The following is a 25,250-nucleotide window of genomic DNA, read 5'->3' on the forward strand; positions in this document are numbered from 1 at the left end:
TTCCAGTAGATGTAATTTGCCATTGCTGCGGTATTAACAGCCTGAAAAAATGGAGTAATGATGTGCGGAAATATTTATCATCACAAAGACTGGGCACATTAAAATACATTTTTCTGAAATCTAGCTTTTGCACAAACATGGTAACTTTTTGCCTCAGTAGAAATAGCTTGGCTCTTCTCAAATTCTCAAAAAAGTTTTAAAATACTTTCAGGCACTATTCCATTAACAAGACTAAAAGCCTGTAAAATAGTCTCTTTTTTCTCCCATTATGTTGATGATTTTACAAAAGAGCCTAAAATAGACTCTCTCTCTCTCTGCACTTCAGGAGAAAGTCGACTTAAGACATGAACTGCAGCTACATGAATAGAGTAGCCAGAGTCAACATACCTTAGGCTGAATTTTTGCAGTGTCCCCACAATGACAGGTCAACAGGAAAATCTTTCATGTTGACTTTCCTTACTCCCCGCAACACCATGGAGTACTGGGGTTGATGGGAGTATGATCAGTGGTCAATTAAGACCCACTAAATCAATTCCTGAGAGATTGATCTCTGAGGCATCAATCTCCAGTTAAGTGCACACAATCCCTCAGAGAGAGAGCATCTAACCTTAAAAAAATAAATAAATCATCTTTCCAACCCTGAATTATTCACCTCCTCTTTGGCTTGTTGCTAAACATTGTACCCAGATCCTTTCGTACTATGTGAGCACCTCTTGCTGGCAGACGAAATTGGCTTCAGAACATGGGCTGATTTATTCTTGCCACTGACAGAGGAGCCTTTCTACTCCCACTTTTTCCTAGAAGGGTCTGGTGGAGATTTGAGATGCAAGGCCAGTTGTTCAGCTGATGTCACTAGCCGTAGCTCCATCTATGTCCATCACCGAAGATCTAGCCCACTGTATTTTTATTTGCTCTAGAGCTGTTGTATACTCTTATGTTACAAGCCCCATGTTCCATTATTTACTGAAAGCACACTGTCAATATATTTTATTATTTGTATACAAACACAGACACACTACCAGTAGTTTTATGCATTAGCTTCTAAAAACTAAAATCTGTGTCAGGGCCAGTTTGACTTTCCTCTCCTGGGACCATGTAATGGTTTGCTATTGTAATAAGTCCCACCACTGCTGGCTTCTGACATTTCTTATTTTGAATTATTTGAAGCATTTGCTTTTGGGGGAAAACTCCACTGTAACAGAGTGTGAGGTTCACAGCTATTCTGCTGATTTTATGTTGGTAGTCAGATTAGGTTAGTTCCAGTCTGGGAGTATAAGAGATTGAATACTGCAGGCAAAAATATAAGGAATACAAATGTTCCCTTTTTCATCTTGTCTATGTCAACTTCCATTTTTCCTTTGAGCACACAGGTCATTTTGTTATTCTGGTAACACCTTGAGCCCAACCAGTCTGGATAGGGGGTTGAAAGGGACATTGTGCTAAGTGCAACGTTAACTCAGAGTCAGTCAGTGCCTGCCTTGAAGAGCTTACAGTCTAAACAGACAAGACGGACAAAGGATAGGAAAAGAAACAAAAGCACAAAGAGGTGCTCAGGGTCACACTACAGGTCAATTTTAGTTTTCTACCCAAGTTATTATTATAACATGGTAGACTGGATGTTGAAGCCCCCTGCTGGAGGCTTGTGGCCTTGCCACACCCCAGCAGAGTAACCATAGAGGAGTCCACCAAGGGAGGCTAGAGAGGCAGCCAAAGGAAGTGGCCAATCAGGAGCCAGGAAACCTGTATAAGAAGAGCTGGGGCACCAGAGCCAAGTGAGTGCAGTGCAAGTTCTCCAGGGGAGAGGACCAATAGAACTGGACACTGGACATGAAGCAGCACCTTGGAGAACTCACCGTGGAGCGGTGGTGAGAGACTATAATGCTATTGATAAGTTTTGGTGGACTGATGACAGAGTCCTGATCTGACATGAGGACTCTGCCTCCAGGAGGGGAAGTACTGGAGGCATAGGCCCTGCTCAAGCCCGGAGCAGACTGTGGTGAGACTTTAGTGAGGGCACTGTGATGGGTCGATGTTAAATGGTAGCCCTGGAAAGGGATTGTTGCCGTGAACCAGCATGACTCAGCTGGAGGGCTGAGTGTCTAAGAGACTTTGAAACTACATCAGCGCTGACATGCGTATTGGTCAGGATGGGGGTGCTCAAGAAAGGTGAGAGCCATCCCGTACAATTACCCAGACCATTTTGCATGGTTAAAGAGGCCCCTGACTAGCCACTGGCTTGTGGTGTACGTCTTCTGCTCTAACTGTGGTCTACATCTTTTGCCAATTACTTTATCCAATCTGATCATGTGGACCCCTTGATGCTCAGAGGATAGGAGAAGAGTTGTGACAAGCAGCTCTATCATTGCTACTCCACCTCCACAAAATCGGGTGAAACAGCAAATGTTTTATTAATCACTTTCTATCTGCTATTGCTTGGAAATTGGGTTAGGACTTGGTAGAACCTGCTGTGTCAACAGCGAGTCTATCCTGATGTTAAAGAGAAACTGTCAGCCCAGCTTCTCCTGACCCCGATATCTTCATTGTGTCATCTCTTCCCTGCCCCCCACCCTGCGAGTATAAATAGATCAGTCATCTGAACCAAACTATATCTTATTTTACTTCTTCCTATCTTTAATAATATTATCAATGCCTGGTTTAGATTTTACTAAATATAGGGCGAGAGGCTGCACAGTCGTCAGTTCCTGTTGAATGAATGCATTTGGAGCAGCTTATTAGAAGTCCCTATTTCTTTTCTTTCTTTTTTTTTCATTTATCTCAATTTGTAACCATGTTGTTCCACCAATAGCCCCTGTTCCATACACCTGCTACTCTAGTAACACTTAAAACTGATGTCCCTGTAAAATGTCTTCAATCCAGGAGAACATGGGGGGGGGGGTGGTTTCAAAAACATCACAGGGGATGAGGCACTGAAAGCCATTGAGAGCGAGGTACCAGCCTAAGCTGTTTGAAAATTTCACCTCAAACAAACTGATCCTGTTCACAGATAAATAAGGTGAATAATAGACGCTGACATTGGTTGGAATACCCTACCCACCTACTTCTTCAAATGACTGGGAGAAAAGATGGGCCTTGCAGCCTGTTGATCTCCAGCAGGGGTCAGCAACCTTTCCAAGGCAGAGTGTCAAAATTTGACCTTTTGTCCTCTATGTACAGTCCAAGGGCCGGTGATACTTTTTAAGGTCCCTAATAGTCCTGCTTACAACAGCTTCCTTAATAAATAAAGATCAGAGCTTTGCCATTTAGCTCAGGGGTTGGCAACCTGTTGCTCTCAAGCCACACATGGCTCTTTAAGGAGTTGGTTGCAGCTCTGGGTGCTGCCACTGCTGACTCCTCTTGCAGCTGCCTGCCCTATTGCTGCTGAAATAATGAACTAAATTTACTTGGTTTAACTGCCGGCAGGGCAGCGGGAGAGGCCCGTCTGTCAAACTGAGTACATTTAGTTCCATTATTTTAGCAGCGGCAGGGCAGGGAACCACCTGTGCTGCAGGTGTGGGGAGTGCTAAGCCTACAGGAGAGCTGCGGGGGAGAGGTGGCCAAGTCTGCCCCTGCTGGAGCCGCGCACCTCCACTGAGAAGAGGGCAGCAGCTGCAGAGGAGCAGTGGCGGCGTGCGCAGCTGGAGGAGTTCGTCGGCGGAGGTGGGTTAAACTTGGGGATGGGGGGGCACGTTTGGGGCTCAGAGGGGTTAAGCCTAGGGATGGGAGGATGGGCTTGCAGGATGTGGGGGATAAAGCTTGGGGAAGGGGGGGATTTCGAGGGCTGAGGCAGGTAAAGCCTGGAGATAGGGGAGTGGGTTTGGGGGCCAAGGCTGAAGGGGTGGAGCCTGGGAATGGGGGTGACATGAAGGGTTGATGTGAACACTGCTCCTTCCTGCTTAGAGCCTAACCCCAGGTGCAGCATCATCCTTGTCCTCCTTTGCTCTCCAATCCAGAGGTGAAAGTAGCTTAAACTTTGTAACTGGTACAAATCATTGTGGGCGCGCTGTTCTTAAAACAGGGGTTACAAAAACTACAGCTTGGCATTAATTATTAAGGGCCATCTTGTACTCAAATGCATTGCGGCTCTTGAAGTATTGATTTTTTGTAGCTGAATTTGAAAAAAATGGCTCTTCTCGGTCTTTTGGTTGCAGACCCCTGGTTTAAGTGGTGGTTGGTTGGTACATAGCATTAGCTGGTCTCTTGTTAATTGACAGGTGGCCTGGCTTTGAGCAAGCTCCCAGCCACATGGGGAAAGAGGGGCAGGGTTGAGCTTCCGCCTCGCATGCTGACGAAAATTGGCTTGCGTGCCACTCTTGGCACCCATGCTGAGGGGTTGCTGACCGCTGCAATAGAGGAATAACAGTGATTTTGGTCACTTCCCAGTGGCAGCTTTCTGTGGAGTTTCTCTGCTGTCCCATTTTTAAAGGCCTGATCCTGCCTGCCCTTAACCACCTGTGTGTACCCAAAGAAACACATATGTTATTCCACTAATGCTGCCGGAAGGGAAGCCTCTGACCCAAACTACATTTTGATTAGCAGTGAGGTCGGGGGCACTGAAAGAAGATGCCACAGACAAAGTGAGGAACTGGGGAGTGTGCATGGTATGGAGAAAGCATTACTCCACAGAGTTCACGTAATACTGTATTCAGAGGTGGCCTATGACTAAAAGGAGGCCTGGATCCATGAGCATTTCTTTTAAGAGCAAGCACAGCAAGAGAGGCGTGGGATAGTGAATGGGCCTGCTAAACCCACACCGGTATCTGTCCACCTCCTTAAGACATGGATCCCTGCTGCGTTCTGGGCTCCAAAGCTTCACACACCCTTGGCTGTTCCCACGTCCTGCCGCAGAGTAAAGCTGGTGTCCTATCTCCCTGCGCGTGCTGCTCACATACAAACCCGGAACGCCTGAGCTGTGTGCTCAGCCCAGAAAGGTGAGCTGCTGAACAGTGGATTATGCCTCCATCCTCTGATGGCTGATCCACGTGGAATCCCAATGGCAGCCACTGCAGATGGTTTAACCCTACTTCATTTAACCTTCTTCCAGCCCCTGAGCAAGGCACTTATCAAATGCCACAGAGATCTGTGGATCCCAGTCACGAATAGTTTGCTCAGTTATGTTGACTTGAAGAAATGTTCTGGGCAAGTTACTTTGGAATGGGCCCATCACATACTCTGTTCATGGAGGGCTGCTATAGGCTATTGCTATCGAAGTCTCATGAACTTTTCCCAGGCTTTATTTCTCCCCTGTTTAGAATGAGTAAAAGTGGGCGTTGGGGGGGAGATGGGCTGCTTCCAGCTGTAGAGTACCTTCAGACCTCCGAACAGCGCTAGGCAGCATGAGCCATGTGTCTGAGCTGAACTCTGCTGTTGCCTCTACTACTGACCTGCTGTGAGACCTTGGGCCCCTGTCAAAAAGTGAGATAACTGTAGCTTCCCAGCTCTGCAAAATGCTTAGAGCTGAAACTGGGCCTACACAGAGCAGCTCTGTCCAATGCTCAGAGCCAATGCGGTGGGGGACAGGGGCTGGCCCTGCAGGTGCTGCTGCAGTATAAACAATAAGGATTAATAACATCTGTCCAGTAGCTTCCATAACACAGGAATTGGAGAAGAGATGGCAGGGCTATCCAATAGCAGGGCAGGGAGCCGGCTGCTGGTGGGGTCAGAAGGTCACTCCAGGCCCTGGAGCAGAGAAGCCCTCTCCAGCAGAGCAGGGCAAGGTGCATCTCTCTGGACAGACCCAGCCTTGTTCCTGATCATCCCTTCCCCCTCTGGTTTCCATTTCATTTGCTTCCCCTTTCCCTGGGGGCTGCCTTGGGAAGCCCCTGGGTTTAACATGACAGCCTGAGTGCAGGCTGCCCCTGCCCTGGGCAGATGCCGCCCCCTTGGTCCCAGGCTGTCTCCCGGCCTTCACTACCTATCGCCTCCTTTCCTGGCTGTATTTGTAGCGCTCTCCTTGTGCTGCCCCTCCCGGGCAGCCAGGGCGCGGCGCAGCGCTGGGACCTGTGGGGATGTGAGCAGGCCTGGAGGGGGCCCTCGCGGGAAGGGAAGCCCTGGAGCTCAGGGCAGGGAAGTGCCAGGGAAAAAGCCGGCCCCGGGGTGAACTATTCTTGGGATCTCGGCTAATCCCGGCTTACTGCGACTGCCCCGGGCAGGGGAGTAGCCCATTGGCTTTGCAGACACCGCGGGGAGGCGGGAGCTGGGCCGGGCTCCCTGCCCCAGCGGGAGAAGCCGCCCCGGGAGCCCAACACGTGGTCGCTGAAGGCTCGTGGCAGAAGCCGGCCCAGTTCCCAGCGGGGGTTGGGCGCGGGGGAGAGAGTCCCCCCGGCGCTGGGCCCCGGGGGCGGCCCCAGCAGGGGCAGCAGCCAGAGCTGCTGTCGGGGGGGTCCCTCCTGCGGTGGGATTTGGGGGTAACCTGGGCGGATGTTCTCGCTCCCCCGCCCCTAGGCCAGGAGGGAGAAGAGACGCGGGGGGCGGGGACAAGCCCCTGGCTGCTGATCCAGCTCTGGGTCGGTCCCCAGCGGCCCCAGCAACCCAGCCGGCGCGGTGCGGGCGAGGCAGCCCCGGTTTGACGTGGGGTCCGCGGGTCCCCGAGCCATGCAGAGGGCGGGGGGCTCCTGCTGGTGCCATTGGGCCCAGCACGCTGGGCACTGGGGAGCCGGTCCCCCGGGCAGCCCCCGTAGCTCCAGGCGGGGGAACTCTGGGGGCCGGGCACTCGGGCTGCCGCGGCCGGGCCGGGGTGCCGGGGATGCAGCAGCCGGGCTGATCCCCGCCCCGCCCCCCAGCCCGCACTTTGCCGGGCCAGATACCGGCCCCAGCCGAACCGTTGGCAGCCCGGTTACCGCACACCCGCTTGGGCCGGGGGCTCCGAGGCCAGCTCCTGGTGGGGGCAGCTCGTTACCCCGGCCGGGCCGGCTGCGGGGCTTGGCCCGGTTCGGGAGGGAAGGGGAACCGCGGCCCTGCAAAGTTGCCCGGGAAGTTTGCCGGGAGCCTGTGCTGCGGCGGGCGGAGGTGGCCCTGCCCGGGGAAAATCCCTCCCCATCGCAATACCAGGAGAGGCGCCTCCCCCCCCCCCGCCCCCGCCGGCGTCTCCCGGGGCTGAGAAGTGCGGGGCTGAGCCGGCAGCCGGGGGGGGCGGGGGGGCGGGTTGCTCCTCCTTCCCGATCTGCCTTCTCCTTTCCAGCCAGCCCGGGCCAAACCCGCTTCGCCGCTGCCGCTTCCCCGCCGCGCCATTGGATCCGCCGGCGGCTCGGGCTGAAGTTACACCCCCTCCCCCCGCGCCGGGCCGGCCCCTCCCCCGCCCGGGCTCCTACATTAAACCTTTGATCACGCTCGGCCAGAATGTGCTACTACCTCCGCGCGGGGCCTCGCCGCGCCTGCCTGGCCGCAGCCCCGCGCCCGAGCGCCCGGGAATCCGCTCCGGCGCTCGCCGGCCGCGCGCCCAGCCCGGCTCGCCTGGCCTGAACCTCGCGGCGCGGCCGGGAGCTTGGAGGTTCCGTGCCTGGCGCGGAGAGGCGCCGCCTTCGCCGCTTCTCGGGCCGAGGCCGGCGCTGGGATTTGTCGCTTCCCCGGTTGCCGTCTGGAGTGGGAGCTGCGGGGGGCCGGGAACCGGCCGGAGAGCGCGTCTCCTACCCCGCGGCGGGGGCCCAGGACCATCCGGCGCGGCCGGGGGCGCCTCCCCCCATGACAGAGGCAGGTAGGTGAGCCGCGGGGAGCGGAGAGGGGCCAGCAGCCCAGGCCATGTCCCAGGCTTCCCTCCCCGAGCCTCCCCTGCCGCAGTAGCCGGGCAGCGGGCGCTCGCCCCCCTTCCCCCGGCGGCTCCGGGTAGCCGGGGCTGGGCTCGGCTGGCGAAAGGGGACCGGGAGCAGCCAGAGCCGGCGCCCGCCCACCCAACTCGGCGCGCCCTTGGGTGGTCGGCGCTCCCCCGTGGCGCGGCAGGCGTGGCCGGAGATGAGCCCTCGCCCCCGGGTTCCCCAGCCCGTCCCTCGCCCTGCAGCCGGCCCGGCCCGGCCCCCTCCCGGGCTCGCCCCTCTGGCCGCAGCGCGGGGGGCGCACCGGCTCGGCCAACTTTCCGAAGCCGAGCCCGGGCGGCGGAGCCGGGGCTGACAGGGCTGGCTGCGCGCTGAGCCGGACTTGCCCTCCGCTCGCTCGCTCCCTGCCCGGAGAACCGGGGCTCTGCGGCGGCCCCGGCGGCTCCGGGCTCCCTTGCGCCGAGGCGCGCCGCGGAGCGGGCCGGATTCAGCACCCGCAGCCGGCGGACAGCTCCCGGCGCCCTCCCCGGGCGTCTCCGCCGGCGCCCCGCCAGGGGGAGCCCCCAGCATCTACCCCGGCTCCTGGAGAGGCGCCGCCTGCCGGCCCGGCCCCGCGGGGCTCCTCTCCCGGGTTCGCCCTCGCCCCAGCCCCGCGCGTCCACCGGCGCTTGAATCGGCCGCTGGGCAGGTTAACGCAACTGTTGCCGGCAGAGAGGTCTGGGGTCCGGGGCTGGCGGGGTAGGTCCTGGCGCGTGGAGGCGCACGCTCGCCAGGAGAGGAGGGAAGAGTTCGGCGACCCCCAGGAATGCGTGTGAGTTCACGCGCTGGTGAGTGTGAGTTCACGCGCTTGTGAAAGCCTATGTGTGTGCGGGCGGGCGCGCGCTGTGGGGGTGTGTAGATCAGAGCGATCTGCCCAAGCGCCGCTTCCCCGGCGAGGGAAATCTTCCCGCTAGGTTAACTGCGCCCGGATAAAGCTGTCTGCCGATCGCTTTGGAACTTGTCGAAAATGACTAATGACCTGACGGGTCCCATCCCCGAGCGAAGGCAACTTCTTAGTCCTGCGCATCCGGGTGGCTTGGCTGGCTGTGGGAAATTCGGCTTTCTCGGCTTGTGTGTGATTTGTGTGTGTGTGTGATTGTGTGCATTTGATTTGTATTTGTGTGGATTTGTGTGTGTGATTTGTATTTGTGTGCATTTGTGTGTGTGATTGTGTGCATTTGTGTGTGTGTGATTGTGTGCATTTCTGCGCGAGTGATTTATCAATAGCTTTTTTTTGTAATTCACACGTTGCTAACTCGCCTCTGAGGCGGCGGCGCGGCTCGAACTCCCCCTCGTCCTCTTTAAGAGCAATTCTATTTTTGCAGCCGAAAATGTGCCGCTCTCAGGTCTTTAATGAAAGTCAGGGGGTGGGGGGGGGGGGCACGCGCTCTTGCAGTCCTGGCTGGCTTTGAACCTCCCTTGGCCCCGGTTCCGCAGGATGGAGATGAGGACTGCGGGGAGTTGTAACCTTGTTAAAGGAGGAACAAAAACCAGCCCTAGTGACCCATCTCCCGCCGCCAGCGCCTGGGGCTGGCTCCGCTCTGAAGTCCCAGCGCTCAGCGCGGGGCTGGCCTGGCCGGCTCTCGGCGCGGTCCCCGGGGGGTGCGCGGCGCGGCTGGTGGTGTAAAGGGCCGGTGCCTCCCTCCGGCTCAATGCAGCGCGGCCCTAATGAGGCTCCAGATGCTGCGGCGAACTTGCAGCCCCGTAAGGGACTTGCCGCTGAGGGCGCCGAGCGCAGCTCGCGATCAGGGCGCCCGCCGCGAAGCCGCTGCCGGATCATTTCCAGGAGGCCAGGCCGGTGCCCCCGCCCCGTGCCCAGAACGCACCGCAGCGGCCGCTGGTTCCTCCGCCCTGCCCCGGGCCCGGGCCCCGCGCGCTTGGCCGGGCCCTGCCGAAGGCGCCGTGCGCGCGGTGGGCGCGGGCTGTTTCTCCCAGCCCATTTAACCCCCGGCTCCTTCCCGGCCCCGGAGCCCAGCACTGCCGGGCTGGGGGCGCTGAACGCGTCGCTTCGGCCCCGCCTTGGACTTAGGCGCAGCCCGGGCGGGCGCTGCGCCCCCTTCCTCGGCTCGGCCGCGCGGCTTGGGGGGCAGAGGGGCTGGACTCGCCGGGGGCTCTTTCCCGCCCCCTGGCAGTGCCCGGGTCTCTTCCAGCCACTCCCGCCGGGCGAGGGGGTGCACGGAGCTCTCCCCAGCCCGCAGCCGGGCAGGTCCCGCGGCGGTAGCGTGCGCTGCTCCCGCACGAGTTAGGCCCCTGCCTGGCAGGGCAAAGGGCATCGCCCTCCCCGCATCGCCGCGGCGCTCCGACCCTGGCGGCCTCCGGGCTCGCCCTGCCCCGACTTTGCTCGCGCTTCCCTGGCACTCTGCTCAGGGGCCGCGCCCAGCACCCGCGCTCCGGGCTCGGGAGGCCTCGGTGGATTTCCACCACCGGCCTGCGGCTGAGTCCAGCGCTCACGGCTGCCCTTGCTCCGGCGAGGCGGCTCCTGCCTGCCCCCCCCTCCCCCGGGTTACCCCGCGGGGAGAAGAGCCACGGGCGCGCGGAAAGAGGAGAGATCTTTGGGGCGCGGGAGTTAATGACGAAACTGGATGAAGTCCCCGTTCCCGGCCGGGCTCCGGCTCCGCAAGGGGACCTTCCAAGCGCCCCCGCCTTACCTCCTCCTGCCAGCCCGGCGTGTCTCCCCTCGCCTGCACCGCCCACCCCAGCATCTCTCCGCGCCTCGCGCGGGGCTCCCTGGCAGGGCACTTGGGACTCAGTGCCAGGGAGGCTCCAGTCTGTTCCTGGTGGGGTCGGACTTGGTGTGACCGGGGGCTCCCTTCCCCTTCCCGGAGCCAAGGGCCCAGGCAGGCCCCGCGCCGTGCAGGGCAGAGCCCCAGGGGTAGGCATGGCGAGGTCATTGCTCCCAGCCTTTGCTGGGGCGGCTCCTTTCCTAGCCGGGCTGCAGAGCTCCCAAATGCGGAGCATCAGCTGCCCTCCTGCGGCCCTGCGCTTTGCTCCCCGGGGGCGTTGGCCTTCGGAGCCGCTCCCTGGGGCATTACGCACCCGGGCGCCAGCTGCCGAGCCACCGCCTTCCCTAAGACACACGCACTGTCGCAGATCCTGGGCCCGCAGACCAGTCCCCTCCCCTCGCAGCAGGGCCCAGCACCTTCTCAGTCTGACCTTCCCCAGGCCCTGGCCCGGCCCCTGAGGGATGCGCCCCCCGCCCCGGTGTGCAAGGCCAGTGCGCTAACGGAGGAAACGAGCTTTGCTCAGCTCTCCGGTTTCTGCGGGCCGCCTTCCTGCCCTGCCCGAGCTGGGCGCACCCAGCCTCCGCAGCAGGCACCGCCGCCGGGCGCCTGGCCGGGCTCCCCCTGTGGGCGTCGCGCGCCTCCCCGCCGGCTCGCCCCGGATGAAGTCGGCCGTGGCGCATGCAGCGCTCGCTGCTACCCCTGGAGCTCGGCCGTCCCGGGAGGGCTTAAGGAGGGGACTGAAATGAGCTCAGCCGGGTCCCCAGTGGGGGCGTCTCCGGCCGCGCCCAAGCACAGCCGCTGTGAAGGGGGGGAGGGGGCGAGAGGCCTTGGGGGGTCGCGCTGGGGCCCTTCCTCCCCTTCGATTTACTGTAGCCACCATGAGGCGCCTTGGGAGCTGGCTTGCAGGGGCGGGGGGGGGAAGCTGCGCCCGGCCGAACCGGAGCTGGTGTGCTGCGCCCAGGTCCGGCCAGACGTAGAGGGAAAGGGAGATGCGGCCCCGCTCCTCACCGGTGGGAAAGCGAGCTCGTCCGCCCCCTGCCCCGCCCCCCCAGTCACCCAGCCCCGCACTGCCCCGGCTCTGTCTACACTCCAGAGTTCTTTCGAAATAAGCGCTGACCGCCCAATAACTGGAGCCGGAGAGCTGCGGCAGGTGTCAGGCGGATCCTGGGGGCGCGGCGCTGGGCGCAGTGGCTTTGCGGGGAAGGGCTGGGGAGACCAGCCGAGCAGGCCTGGCCCGTCGGCCAGCGTGAGACTTTTCCGAGCCGCAGCTCGCGGCTTTCCCCGGGCAGCGCCTGGCTGCAGCCGGGACGCGGCGCGCAAGAGAGGCGACAGGGCAGGTCCCCAGATCCCTGCGGCCATGGCGCGGCCGGCGCTGGGGCACTTTCCAGGCAGGAAGGCAGGAGCGGGCCGGGGACCAGCTCTCCCCCTGGGAGGGCAGCGGAGACGCGGCTGAGGCTGAACCCGGCGGGGATCTGGCCGCCCGGCCCCTGTGCGCTCGGGGTTTCTGGCGCAGACAGGGGCCGAGGCGCCTGGGCCAGGGCGGGGACGCCTGGCGGGTCCTGTGTCCGGGTGTTGGCTGCTAGTGCCCCCGTCAGCCCCCAGCCTTGGCCCCCGTGCAGCTCTGGGGGGGGGGGGGGGGGCTTCCTTCTCCCGCGCCAGGATCCCTCGCCCGCGGCTGTCTCGGCCTGAGCGAGCGCCTTTGTCTGCCGCCTGAATGGGCCAGCTGCGGGGCGGGGAGCGGGCGGCGGGTGCAGCGGAAGCGGCGACTCACAGCCGGGCTGGGAGCGGGACAGGAAGCAGGAGCTCGGGGCAGACAAAGAGCCGAGGGGGAGGGAGGGAGCGGAGCTGGCTTCAGAGCCGGCCAGCTGGCCCCCGCCTCCCTCCCCCTCACCCGGGCCGGCCTGGCCCCGCCTCCCTCTCCCACCTCCCCGGGCCGGCCTGGCCCCCGCCTCCCTCCCCCCCTCCCCCGGCTGGCCTGGCCCCCGCCTCCCTCCCCCCACTCCCCCGGCTGGCCTGGCCCCCGCCTCCCTCCCCCCCTCCCCCCGGGCCGGCCTGGCCCCCCGCCTCCCTCCCCCCAGGGCCGGCCTGGGCTCCCGCGGGGGGATGTGCTGGGCCCAGGCCGGGCTCTGCACTTTGCGGCACGCGGCGGGGCGGAGCGGGGGATAGGCGCGAGGGCGGGGCCGCCGGCGCCTCCCCAGGGCGGGAGAGACGCGCCCCGCCGGCCAGCGCCCCCGGGAGGCTCCCCGCGCGCCCGGCCCGTCCCCCCTTCCCGCTGCGTGGCTGCCGCCGCTCGGGCGGGGCAGGCTGGGGAGATGCCGGCGGGAGCCCGAGAGCGCAGGACGAGCGGGCCGCAGCCCGGGGCTGGCCGGGGGCGCGGGTAAGGGGGCCCAGGGCGGGGAGCTCCCAGCACTGCCCTGGGCAGGGCAGGGGGAGGGCGCAGGTGTGCGTGCGGGCGGGCCGCGCCGGGCCGGGGCTCTGGGAGGAGCCGGGCCAGCCCGTGGCACAGGACCTGCCGGCGCGGCGCACAGCCAGGGGGGCAGAAACGTCCCGGGGACGTCCCCTGCCGCCCCAGGCTGGGGGGAGGGGACCGAGCAGGGAGGCCGGTGGCTTTAACTCCCGGTGGTGGGGGGAATCCTTGGCTGCTTTGCAAGGGGCGCAGCAGCTGCGGGAGCCAGGGCGAGCCCAGAGCCGATGTCCCCACCAGGCGGGAGCGCGCCCTTCCCGGGCTCCCCAAAAGCGCACGGGGGCGCCCGCCTGGTGCCGCGTCGGGGCGCTTCCCTCCCCCCCCCCGAGTGACCCTCAGTCCTGGCCGGGGGGGCAGCAGGAGCAGGGCCCTGGCGACGCCTTGGCGGGTTGGCTCCGCTTTGCGCCCTGGGCGCGTCCCGTGCGCCGTGGCGCGAAGCGGGGGGCGGGCAGCGCCTTCCCGGCCGCGGGGAGACGCGCCGGGGCTGCTCTGAGACGCGAAATCGCAGGGCCAGGCTCCGGGGAAGGAACCAGCTCCGGAGGCTCCCCGAGGCGTGGACCGGGGCTGGTGACTCGCCGCTCCAGGGCGCAGCGCTTCCTTCCCCGGGGCTGGCAGCGCGCAGGCGGGAGCGCCGGAGGAAAGGCGCTGGTGCCCCGCAGGGAAGCAGCCCCCGGCCAGGGATCGCTGGGCAGGCAGGAGGCAGAAGGCGCCGCGGAAGCACCTGCTGCGTCCCGGCCCCTGGAGGGAAGTTGGGTGCCCGATGGAGAGGCGCCCCCAGCCGCTGCCGGGGTGGGAGAGAGGGGCCGGGGGAGATCTGGGCCAGGCCCGGCGGGGGAGCTGACAGCGGGAGAGACAGGCCCCCCCGCCCCAGGCAGGCACAACAGAGGCCCCGGTCGCAGCTGCGGGCCTGGCTTGGCACGTTCTGCCCTGCCAGCCCCGCCACGCAGGGTCCCTTCCCCCGCCAGCCGCCCCCCCGCCGCAGCCACGTCTGCCCCATAGGGGGGAAGGCGGGCGTGGCGCACAGCGAGGGCAGGTGTGATCCTGCCCGACCCCGGCTGCGGCACCGCGCGAGCTCCCGTTGCGCGTGGGGGGAGCACGCGGAGGCCCCTAACGCAGCCCGGCCCTGGCAGTGACCCCCAGCGCGGGGCCAGCCCCGCGTCCCCTGGCGGGCCAGCAGCGCTCCCTGCGGAGCCGGCTCACCCGCAGCTCGCTCTGTGTCTCTCCTTCCTTGCAGTCAGTGGTGCTCGCAGCAGCGGCTGGTTTTCCATGCCTGGCTCCCTGCCTCGGACACACTCGCCACCTGTTTCCCTCGGACACACCGTGATGCTGACACACCTCCCAGACACGTTCTCAATTCAGCACACTCGGGTACTGACTTATGGCTCCATTCTTTCCACAGGCACACCCTGACACTGACACACATCCCTAGACTCACAAATCAACACATCCTGACCCTCGCACCAGATTTCCTCACAAACTAGCAGAGAGGCACTGTGACACACACATTCACTGTCTGTCACAAACAGAAACACCATGTCACACACACGGACTCTCAGAAATTCCTCACACTGGGACCCACACACACAGACTCTCTCACAATCCAACACACTGTGACACACACATTCACCAGCTGTCTCACCTTAGAACACACACCCTGACACTGTGACACAGACTCTCACAATCCAACACACTAAGACACTGTGACACACACACTGTGTGTCTCATGCTCAAATACACGGTGACACACACACAGCCCCTCTCACAACCCAACACACCAGGACAATGTGACAAATACAGAGATAGATTCTCTCACAATCCAACACACTGAGACACTGTGACACACACACTCATTGTCTGTCTCACGCTCAAATATACCATGACACTTACACAAACACACACAGGGAGACAGACTTTCTCACAATCCACTGCACCAAGACACTGTTGCACATGCACACATACACTCACCGGCCATCACCCTCAAACACACCCCTTTATATTACCCCAGGGCCTTTGAAAGTAAGGCAAACAAAACACACACTGGGATCACAGCAGCTGAACCCAGTCCAGGGTACTCCAGATGCTGTTTCTCCAGCCAAAGCCCTGCCAGATGAGCACCACCCTCTCTCCCTGAATGAGGTGCCCTGATCAAGGAGCACTCATGCTCTTCTGATTGGCTCCATTCTGCGTTCCTAGCAGCCTGTGCACCAGAACTTGATTTTTAACACCCTTGAGTCCCAGCCAGATTACATTCTGGATTTGGTTGATTTCGTGCAACTGGAGGAGGGAGGAACCCCAGAGTGAGAGGGCAGGATCCCCTGGAGGAGAGAGAAATCTTACCCAGATAAGAGCTTGTTCTCCATGTCTGCTTAATGCAATCCTGTTTGATCATCAGGCAGCACAAGATCTAACGCCTTGCCAGGAAGGATTAGCCAGGAAAGGTCAGGCTTCGTGTTCCTTTGATGTGTGAGGAGGATTCTTACCAATGTTGGGGATTATTTGTTTCAGCCCTTCCCTAGTCCAGACAGAAACAAAACAAACAAACAAATCCCCCCACAGTCACGGCTCCAAAACTGTATCTGACCTAAATCAGGGGTGTGATACTGCAGGGGAAGGGCCAACAATCCAGCCTGGGTAAGTTTTGTCTGTCCCTGGGCTGTACTTTTCAGTGGCCAACAATCCCTGCAGCTGCATTAGTGCCAGCTCCTAGAGGTGTCTCTTTAGAAGGTCTCTTTTTAAGTCTTTCTGCTCCTCCACCTTGTGGACTCCCCTTTGCTAGATGCCAGTTCCCAAAATTACGCTAATTCCAAAGCTGGGCAAGCTTGCATCTAGCAAAAGGCAGTCGGTACACAGCATGCTGAAGAAAAGAGACTTAAAATAATAAAAGTGACAATGTAGCCAAAGCAGAGCCATTGCTGGTAGGTGTGCTGGCAGCCGTGGCCTGGCAATGAAAGGATAGTGGAGTGATGTGTTAGCTCAGGAAGGTTGCTCCATGTGGAGTGAAGGGAAGAAAATCCTTATGTGCAAAGGGAAGAAAAAGTGGTGTGAAAAGCAGACAAACAGGATGTCCTTGGCAGAGTCTGGGGAATGAATGGACTGTGCAGTCAGATAAATGGGGAACGGCAGGGGTAGGGAGAGTTTTGAGGGGAAGGAGATGGCTGAAGTTGCAATGGAGAAGGAGATGCCAGTGACGGATTCAAAGCGTTGAGGGGGGGTACGTAGAACGAGAGGCCAGGCCCATCATCCTGGTGACTGCATATTATGCAGACTGGAAGGGGGCAGTTTGGGTGACAAGGAGGCCTTGGAGAAGAAATTACCTTGACCAAGACAGGAGGTGAGAGTTTTAGTTATGTGAACGGCTCTGGTGGAAGAAGACTTGGACACCACCCTATGGGAGGAGTGAATTAGAGGAAGGCCTCTGAGCTGGCCACAGGAGTTCAGAACCTGTGCGACGGGGATAGCAGAGGGGTGGTCTACAGTGGCAGAGCACAGAGTGGAGGTTGGAAGGGAAGAACTGGGAGTTCAGGGTCATGAGCTGATGGTGGAACTCCCAGAGATATCCAAGAGAGGGAGAGAGCTGAGCTTGGAAGCAAGAAGGAGGATGAGGAGTTCCCTCTAATTTTTTCCATCCATGGGTGGAATAAATGTTGTTATGTGTACGCAAGCATGTGTGGACGCGCAGCACCAATAGAAACACATGTTGCTGGCTGTGGCCGCTCTGCTAATCAGCTGCGTGGCACCTGAATCTCTCTTGGGTGGCTACCTGAGTGCTTAGCTTACAGGGAATGCCGCCTGGGAATTATCCGCTCTTGGATGATCAGGATGTGTGTGAACAGATGAGCTCACCCAGAGAAAGGCTCTTGAAGGGGAAGAGACATCTAAGAGCAGAGCTTCGTGGGACCACCACAGAAAGCAGGAAGAGGATGACACACCAATGAGAAAGGGAGGGTCATGGAGGCAGAGGAACAGAGCTGTTGGAAGCTAAGGAAGGGCAAGAGATGGAGCAAGAGCAACAACTAGGAATCAAAGAGAATGATATGCAACTGACTCTTTTGACTTTGCCAGGGAGAGGGCCTTGCAGATCTTGACAAGAGCTGTTTCAGGGAACGTAGAGGGTGCAAGCGAAGAAAGAGAAAGAAGGAAGGTGGGTCACTTCGGTGGGTGTGGGTACAACACCTAGCACAAGGAGGTCCTGACCCATGACTGGGCCACCATACTGCTGTAACACAAATAAGAAAGAAAGTGGGTGGCAGTGGGATTGGAAGGTGTGGCACCGGGTTAACTTTGTGAGGCTGGCGAAAGTGGAATATGCCTGGGGTGGTGCGCAGAAGAAGCCAGAGGGAGTAAGAAGTTAAGTTGTGCAAGAAAGAGTGAGTGTGGAGCAGTGAGGTCAGGAGAAATCAAGAGCAGATGAAGAAGCTGGCGATAGAGTATTAGTTGCAATTGGCAGGTAAAGAAAACCCACCAAATCAGCCAGAAGTTCTCAGTGTGCTGTTTCAGTTTAGCGTGGTTAAAACAGCACCTTCTGTAATGCCCTCCTGGCCCAAGCCCTGGCATGGGACTTGGACATATAATTCAAGAGGCTACAGCAGCCTAGGAAAGTATTCTGAAAAGCCCTTTGTGAAAATGAAATCACAGGGAGCCGCACTTGTCAGAACAGTCCCTCAGTTGGCCAAGGCTGAAGGGTATCTCTCGCTTTGGAGAACATCAGGGAAGAAGGGAAGACAGAGGAGTACAAAGAGGGATGACATGCAATACTGGTGTCACTGGTGGGATAGTCAGCCTCAGAAGCATATGCATTTGATAGGCCCAAATCCTGCAGCTTTTGTTTGTAGGAATAGCCCCCATTGCGCCACATGAATCATTCTACTGAAGACTGTGAGGGTAAGAGCTGTAGGACCCATCACGGATGCTTCACGAAACACCATGCACATGCGCAGCATTTTAAATACTCTATAGATTTGTCCAGTATTCATAATAACATTTAATGAGCAAAGCCTCTGCAAATATATATCAACATTGCTCTCCTGACTTCAATACAATTATGCCAATTTACACATGCTGAGGATCAGCTACGATCCAATACATTTGAAAAATATTTTCATAGTGTGCATCCTATTATAGCATTTAAATCGAGCAGCTGGACAAGGATAATCTTTTATGGCTACGTCATTTTAAAAATCAATGGTAATAAGTATATGGGAATATATGTGAGGGATTGTATCAGCTTCTATCAGCTTTTAGTTTATTCCAGTAAATGCATACATTTTTTATTCCAGATTCATTCGTTCATTCATCCAATTAAATTGAGTTAAGCTATAGGCATATCTGGCATCTTGTTTCTTTCCATACCTTTGTAAAAATGAGCAGGTGGTGCTATTAAAATTTTACACTTTGTGGCATCATGCATAGCAGAAGTTCCCAATAACTTTTTATAAACTATGTTCATAAAATGATTCAGTATATGGGCATAATTCCTGCACATAAGAGTAGGAAGCATTTGTCATGGCCTATGTAATTTGTCATAGACATTGTATGTGCATGTGGGTATAAATAATACATTATTTTACTTATGTTACATTAACTTGCAAGAAGAGGAAGTTTTAAAATAATTTTAATTGGGGTTCCCCTCCTCTGGAGCATGGTGTGTTTTAGGTAGCACGAGTCCCATTCCAAAGTACAGTAAACTCTTTCATATCTGGCATTCTATTATCTGGAACTTCAAATAACTGACATTTTAACCATAAGTACCTTACATTTTCCTTAAGTGCGGTATAGTGAAAGTAAATACCAATAAATACAGCAAATACAGTTCAAGTTTACAGTGTACAATACTACTGTTGCTCGTAAGTAAAATACTCTGTATGCATTTTTGTTTGTTTCCTAATATCTAATCTTATTTTTCTTTAGTCTTATGCATTGCTAGGTATGCCTCTCTATATCCAGAATATTTGAATATCTGGCAACCTCCCAGTTATGGGGTGGCTGAATATGAAAGGGTTCACTGAACTCAGAGAAAGTTAATACATATGAAGCCCCACTTTAAAAATCATAAAGTGGGGTTTCTAGACCTAAAATGCTAGAAATGCAAAGACTACTCTCTCTGGCCTGTTCATGGCTTGAAACAACTGTTTTGGGGGCTGTTTGGTAGCTGGGACTCTCCCTTTTCAATGTCTTAACATTCCTTTTTCTAGCACAGCAGAATCTCAAGAGACTGGTTTTTGACCCATTCTAGTTGAGAGTTGTCCATTACCTGTTTGGGGCCCAGTGGTGGAGTATGTAGGGTGAGTCACATTTTTTGCGAGGCGGGGAGAGAGAAAGGAAATGCATTTGTGGTGCACAATTTATTGTTTTGAAAAAGAAGCATCTGAGGCTGTTCAGACATCTGGAATCTTAGAATATGTCCTGTAGAGCTGGGTTAGTTGTCTAGTGCAGCAGCAAGGCAGTTGAAGGCTCACACTAAATTTATTTATTACACAGCTTGGTAATTTATCATATGGAAGCGATGTCTACATATGGGAGTGTGGGCGTGTGTAATTGTGGAGAGAGGATATAGATATAGAGGATAAATAAAAAACAACGGTGAGTGAGAGGGACATAAATGTATCTTGGGATTCTTCTGACACTGAAATAAATAGTGAGTAGTAAACCATGAGAGAGATGGGCTGTTAAAGGAACCTGATAATGTATTTCTACCCATGTTCAGGATTTGCTGGGGTTTTAAAAATAATGCAATAATCCAATTACTCATTTTAAATTAATGTTTGCTCAAGTCTGAGTGGCACCACAGGTTTACTTTTACTATCCTTTTATATTTATTTTGCTTGGCTTGTGGATTTTGTTTCCAGTTTCTCTCCTTGCTTAGAGAGACTTGTAATACACAGCTGTGCTGTGCAAAACACGCACTTCCATTTCTTTGATAATATCAGAGTGGTGCATTATGAATATTTTTATGCTAGCAGCAGTGCCTTTTTTGTGAAAAAAGCCACCGTGCCAGTACTCAGCTGGCTCCCCGCCCCCGCACTCCCAGCCAATCCTGAGCTCTAGGTACTCAGAACCGGCAAGTACCAGCACAAATAAAAGCGCTGGCTAGCAGGCTGCACAGCATGAAACAAAGCAAAGCCAGAGGCAGCCCAGTCCTCCAAGATTCTGAATGTCTCCTTAACTTCCACAGACCTGGATAGGAGAAAAGGGTGCTCTGCAGCTCCCAGGAACCACTCCGTACCTTGCAGGATTGGGCTCAGAGAGCATGAGGCATGGGCAGATGAAGCCCTGTAGGACAGAGCTTCAGACAGAGAGATTTTTATATGCTTTTTTTTCCCCTTCTAGTTTAGCACACTCCTCTGTTATTGAGGGTGACCACTTGCAAGTTATATTTTTTGGCTGCAGCAGACGGTAGTTCTAGTTTGCTAGCTTGCAACAATGCCCCTTCTGTATGTTCACGAGGGATATTTGTGACTCATGAGTGCAAATTTGGAGACCAGTTGAAAGTGGGACTCACTGCTGCTTTAAAAGCAAAGCCCCATGCCACACCACTGACCGTGGTTCTCCTGACACCACCGTTCACCTACCCGCTAAGGCCTGTTGACGTGATTTGCTTCGCTCAAAACCTTTCATTCTTGTTTCATCCAGAAGTGTATCCCCTCTCCCTCCCACCATAACTGTCACCTAGAGCTTCCTGAGTGCCTGGGGGGGGGGGAAGAGTGGAAGAAAAGAACAGTTCATTGTGCATCCATAATACATTGTAGCTCATTTCTGTTGTGATATTTATCTCCACTGCGGAGGAGAGGAGGGATAACTCACAAGTACCTATATCACTCAGGAATTACCCCAGACCCACTCATTCCTGAAGAAAAAATGTCCCCCCAAGAGGTTCTATTACAGTTTTGCTCTGTATATCCCTTCTGTGAGGAAAAATAGCTTGGGATGGCTATACATCTGGCATACGTGAGCAAAGGGATATACATACTCACGCTGCACTTAACCAATTCACTTGTGAGGAGATTGTTCCTCTCCTCCTGATCGTATTTTGTAGAATCCCCTATCTCCTCCTTTTTACATCCTTCCTCTGGATTTCTCCCTGCCTCCACTCACCCCCATCTTCCTCCAATTTGGGGCCCAGGAAGAAAGGCCATCTCCAAAGACCATCACAGCCTGCTGCTGGTAGAAACAAGTGGCAGCAGTGACTCGAATGATGGCAGTGGTGAGCGAATTTCAAATCATTAAACTCCAGAGTTAGCTTTCCTGTCTGGTGAGATGAAATACAAATCTGTTATAAGGATAGTGAAGAGTTGGAACTGACCAGCCCTGAGTAGGGGACGTGTCTCTCTTTGTGTTGTAGTTCTGGCAACTTTCCTCTATGTATGGGGAGAGAGGCCCTCCAAAAAGTGGTGGAGCAGGTGTGATTTACTAAGTCCTTGTGCAGAGTGATACCTTTCCAGTTTATAACGCCTTCTATCTGAAGATCTGAAACCACTGCAATTAATCAACTTATTAATTAAAGTAAAGAAAGCCTTACAACACCCTGGTGAGGTAGATAATTGTTGTTATTCTCATCTTACAGCTAGAGATCGCTTAGGTATATAGAGGTTGAGGCCAAAAAGTTCAAGCTAGCTGGCCAAATTAAAATACTTGGCTCTTTTTTTAGCTCATTTTTTTTTCTTCTTAACGTGTGCTGATTGCAGTAGTTTTGGCTGTTCAGTATGTCCAAGAGTCTGCCAAAAGGATGTCAAGTTGGGCATCCCAACATTTAGATGCCCCAAAACAGTGGAGATCTTTGAAGATTTATGTCTAAGAGACTTGACAAAGGTCTGATTGCAAGTTGGTGGCAGGGCCAAACTAGAGCCGTGGTCTCTGGACTTCCACTCATGTGCTTTAATCAGCAACCCATTTCCCTGCCTGTTAACATAAACTGGCGCAATTCCATATATCATGATATTAGTCTCACAGTTTTTATTCACCCATCTTTAGCATAAAAAAGTTTCCACAAACAGAATCTGGCTCATAACCCTTGTATTCTTCAAAGCTCTCGCAATGTTCTTGATTGTGTACGTTTCATGCATAAGCTGGTGTCTGATTGGCTGACCACACCGACCACGTCTCTTCTGTATGCTAACCAGAATACGATTTTTTAAGAATGCTACATTGAGCAAATGTCACTCCACAGCAGTAAAAATCCATCAAAGTGAATGACAGCATCTGTAATCATCCATCATTTGGGCTCCTCAAAATAAAGTCACTGCAATAGAATATTGTCAGTGGCTAAATGCCTTGGCTTCGCTGCCGTGGGGTTCCTGGTAAATGCCACTGGCTTGCCAAGATGTGTAGCTGGCGACTGTAATGCTGTGACCCCTGTGCTAGTCCATTAACATTATTATGTATCTAGTTGACTTCTCACTGAGGCTGCCAGTCCAGTCCCTTTCCAAGTGTTCCAACCTTTTTCTTGGTGCATGCCAAAGGCCATGGGGCTTGGCTATTTTTAGTGTTCACCTGTCTGACACCGAGGTAGATGAGTTTGTTGGCTGTACTCGGGAGGGAAAGCAACTGTGTCAAGAGCCTGGGGGCTGTCAAAAGGAAGCCCCTAAATTAGCTCCTCAGTAAATGTGGCTGCTCACCCTCGAGGCGAAAGCAGCAGCCCCCCACATCAGCTAAAACCACGGTGTCCAATACGTTCACCACTCACTGCATGGGGCGACTAGGGCACCGCGTAGTGGTGAATGCTTCTCTGGAGCCATTTGCTGCAAGGCGGTAATGCAGCTCCCCCAAAAGCCGCATGCGGGGATTGCCATCCACTCGCTCTGCGTGCGTGCCCCATCGCTTGGTCAGAGAAGCGTCTGGCAGTGGCGGCTCCAGGGGTGGCCCTGGCAGCAGCTCCGGCAGCTCTGGTGAGTTGCTGGCATTTAGGACAGAGGGTTTGGGGGTGCCTGGCTCTGGGGGAGGGCATTCACTTATCATATGGGGTCGCACCCACTTACACCAGGTGAGTAGCTGACCATGACACTTGCCATTCTGGCCCCAGGCAGATGATAGAGGTGGGGATTTCATGTAACTTTCACTGCCTATTTTTTCACTTGCTATGCAATCTGATGCCCAGAGAGGGGCTTTCCCAGCGTTAGCGGGACCAGGGGGCAAAGATACCAGCCTAGTGGCTCTTTGTGTTACACTCCTGCTTTCTGGGTCTATCAGTTGGCTTCTGTCTCCCTGCCGAAATGGGGTGGAGAATTTAGAGTTCCTGACCCCGGCTCCTGTTTACTCTTCTCTTGTTTTAACATTTTGCGTGAACCGCCAAGATCGCGACGTTTGAAGAGTGAAAAATTAAAGGGAATATCAATAAATCCCTACATTGTGACAGCTTTCCTAATTCACAACACAACCCTAATCAGAACTTAGGGCTTGCATAAGTGGTTTCCATTAAAAGGAATCCAAGTGGGATGAAATTTTTAAAACTTCCAAGCAGAGCATTCATAAGCAATGCCAACGGCACCACAGAGACCAAACGGTGGAGGTGTTCTCAACATTTCTTGCTATTAGGATCGGTTTGCTAAACCTGAATGTTGCTGATAGTTTTGTGGAGAAGGTCACCGAAATTAACCTCTCTTCTCCCTGTTCAGCTGCAAAATCATTTGTCACTTGTTTTCCCCCACTGCTTTTAAGAAAACACTTGGTGAGTTATTTTTTCCTGTGAAGGCTTCCTGGTTGCATCCCATTCTGTTTTGATTTTTTCCCGCTCTCAACAGTTATCTTAATAACAAGAACAGCTATAAAAGTACTAAAGCGTTTACATACCCCCTAGCTGCTTTGCGAATGCACCCTCTGGCGCTCTGTAAATCTAATTTGCTAGGGTGAGCACAATAATACACTTTTCATTTTAATTAGTTCAGGATGAGTTGGAGCCAAGCACACGTTACTTGTGGCCTCATCATGCTCTTCCCCACAATTCCGTGTTGTGGCTTCTATTTTCTGGAGGGGAAAATCCTGTGTGTTATAGGGCAGCCTGATCATATGAATAATATGAAGACAGATAGTCAAATGCCACCCCACGCTGCAAGTGGAATAGCCCCTCCTCTGCAGGGTGCCCCGCTCCTTAAGTGATCCTTAAATGGCCTGCATGAGGGAAGAAGTTAGAAGCAACCTTTAATTTCTATCATGCTTTTTTTCAGGGAGTCTCCGAGCAGTTCACCAACTAGCTTCCCCTTGTGACATAGATAATGGCTGTTCTCATTTTATAAACAGAGAGCTGAGAGGGGCAGTGACTTGCCCAGGGCTCTGCAGTGAACCAGTAACAGAACTGGGGTAGAAGCCAGATCTCATGGCTCCTGCTTTCACACTTTAGCTACCAAATATGCTTCCTTTTTTTGTTTGTGATCCTGCGGGACACTGCATTCGTGTCAGTGGAGTTGAAGCGTGGGATAAACCGAGGCCTATGTGGCTATGTCTGCGCAGCTTGTGTAGGCACAAGCAACGCTCACCAACTTTCTAACTGCATAGAACCAAACGCCACTTCCCCACGGTCATGCCCTTTCTCTGAGGCCCCCACCTCTGCTTGATCCATCCCCACCCCGCTTTCCTCCACCCTCACTCACTTTTGCCAGCCTGGGGTGGGAGCTGGGATGTGGGAGGTGGGCAGTGTTCCCTGTAAGCTGAGCGCTTGGGCGGCTGCCCAGGAGAGATTCAGGTGCCCCCCAGCAGATTGGCAGAGAGCCCACAGCCGGCAGCGTGTGTTTCCACATCTGGCTCACATCCACACACGCCATGGTGTCCAAACCAAACTGCATTTTGCACATGGATGGGAAAACCAGATGGAAGATTTGTGGGGGCGGGGGAGGGGGGGAATGAGGTCTCCATATTGGGGTGCAGGCTCTGGGGTGGACTTGGCGATGATGGGTTTGGAGAATGGGAGGTGGCTCTGGGCTGGGCCAGGGATGGGGTAAGGGAGGGAGGTGAGGGTTCTGGGGTGGGGCTGGCAATAAGGGTTTTGAGGTGTAGGAGGGGACTCAGGGCTGGGGCAGGGAATGGGGCATGAGGGGTATGGGATCCAGCAGGGAGTTTGTGTATGGAAGGTGAATCCAAGCCAGGGAGGCTCCACACGCTGCCCTCAGGCCTGCAGGTGCTGTCCCCACAGTTTCCAGTTGTTGCAGTTCCCTGGCATTGAAAGCTGCTGGGGTGGTACCTGCAGACATGAGGGCAGGGCGCAGAGCCTCCCTGGGCCTAGGGGCCTCAGTGACCTTCTGGCAGCCCCACAGAGCCAGGGCAGGAGGGTGCCTGCCTTAGCTTCATGTCCCC

General features: G+C 55.9%; 1 protein-coding gene across 3 annotated transcripts in view; it reads left to right on the forward strand.

Annotated features, from left to right (window-relative positions):
• The first annotated feature begins 7,379 nt into the window (after window positions 1–7,379).
• ELFN1 (extracellular leucine rich repeat and fibronectin type III domain containing 1) overlaps window positions 7,380–25,250 on the forward strand; it is a 184,481-nt gene continuing 166,610 nt past the window's right edge. For 2 of the 3 annotated variants that reach the window (XR_012647756.1, XM_075010823.1), the window contains exon 1: window positions 7,380–7,690. The gene's annotated coding sequence lies outside the window, so the exon portion shown is untranslated. Of the gene's footprint in view, window positions 7,691–12,777; window positions 12,885–25,250 lie in introns of those variants that run through there. The other variant, XM_075010824.1, reaches the window with a different exon arrangement.

This window comes from Carettochelys insculpta, chromosome 16 (assembly GCF_033958435.1).
Source record: "Carettochelys insculpta isolate YL-2023 chromosome 16, ASM3395843v1, whole genome shotgun sequence".
In the NCBI taxonomy this organism is placed as follows: domain Eukaryota; kingdom Metazoa; phylum Chordata; order Testudines; family Carettochelyidae; genus Carettochelys; species Carettochelys insculpta.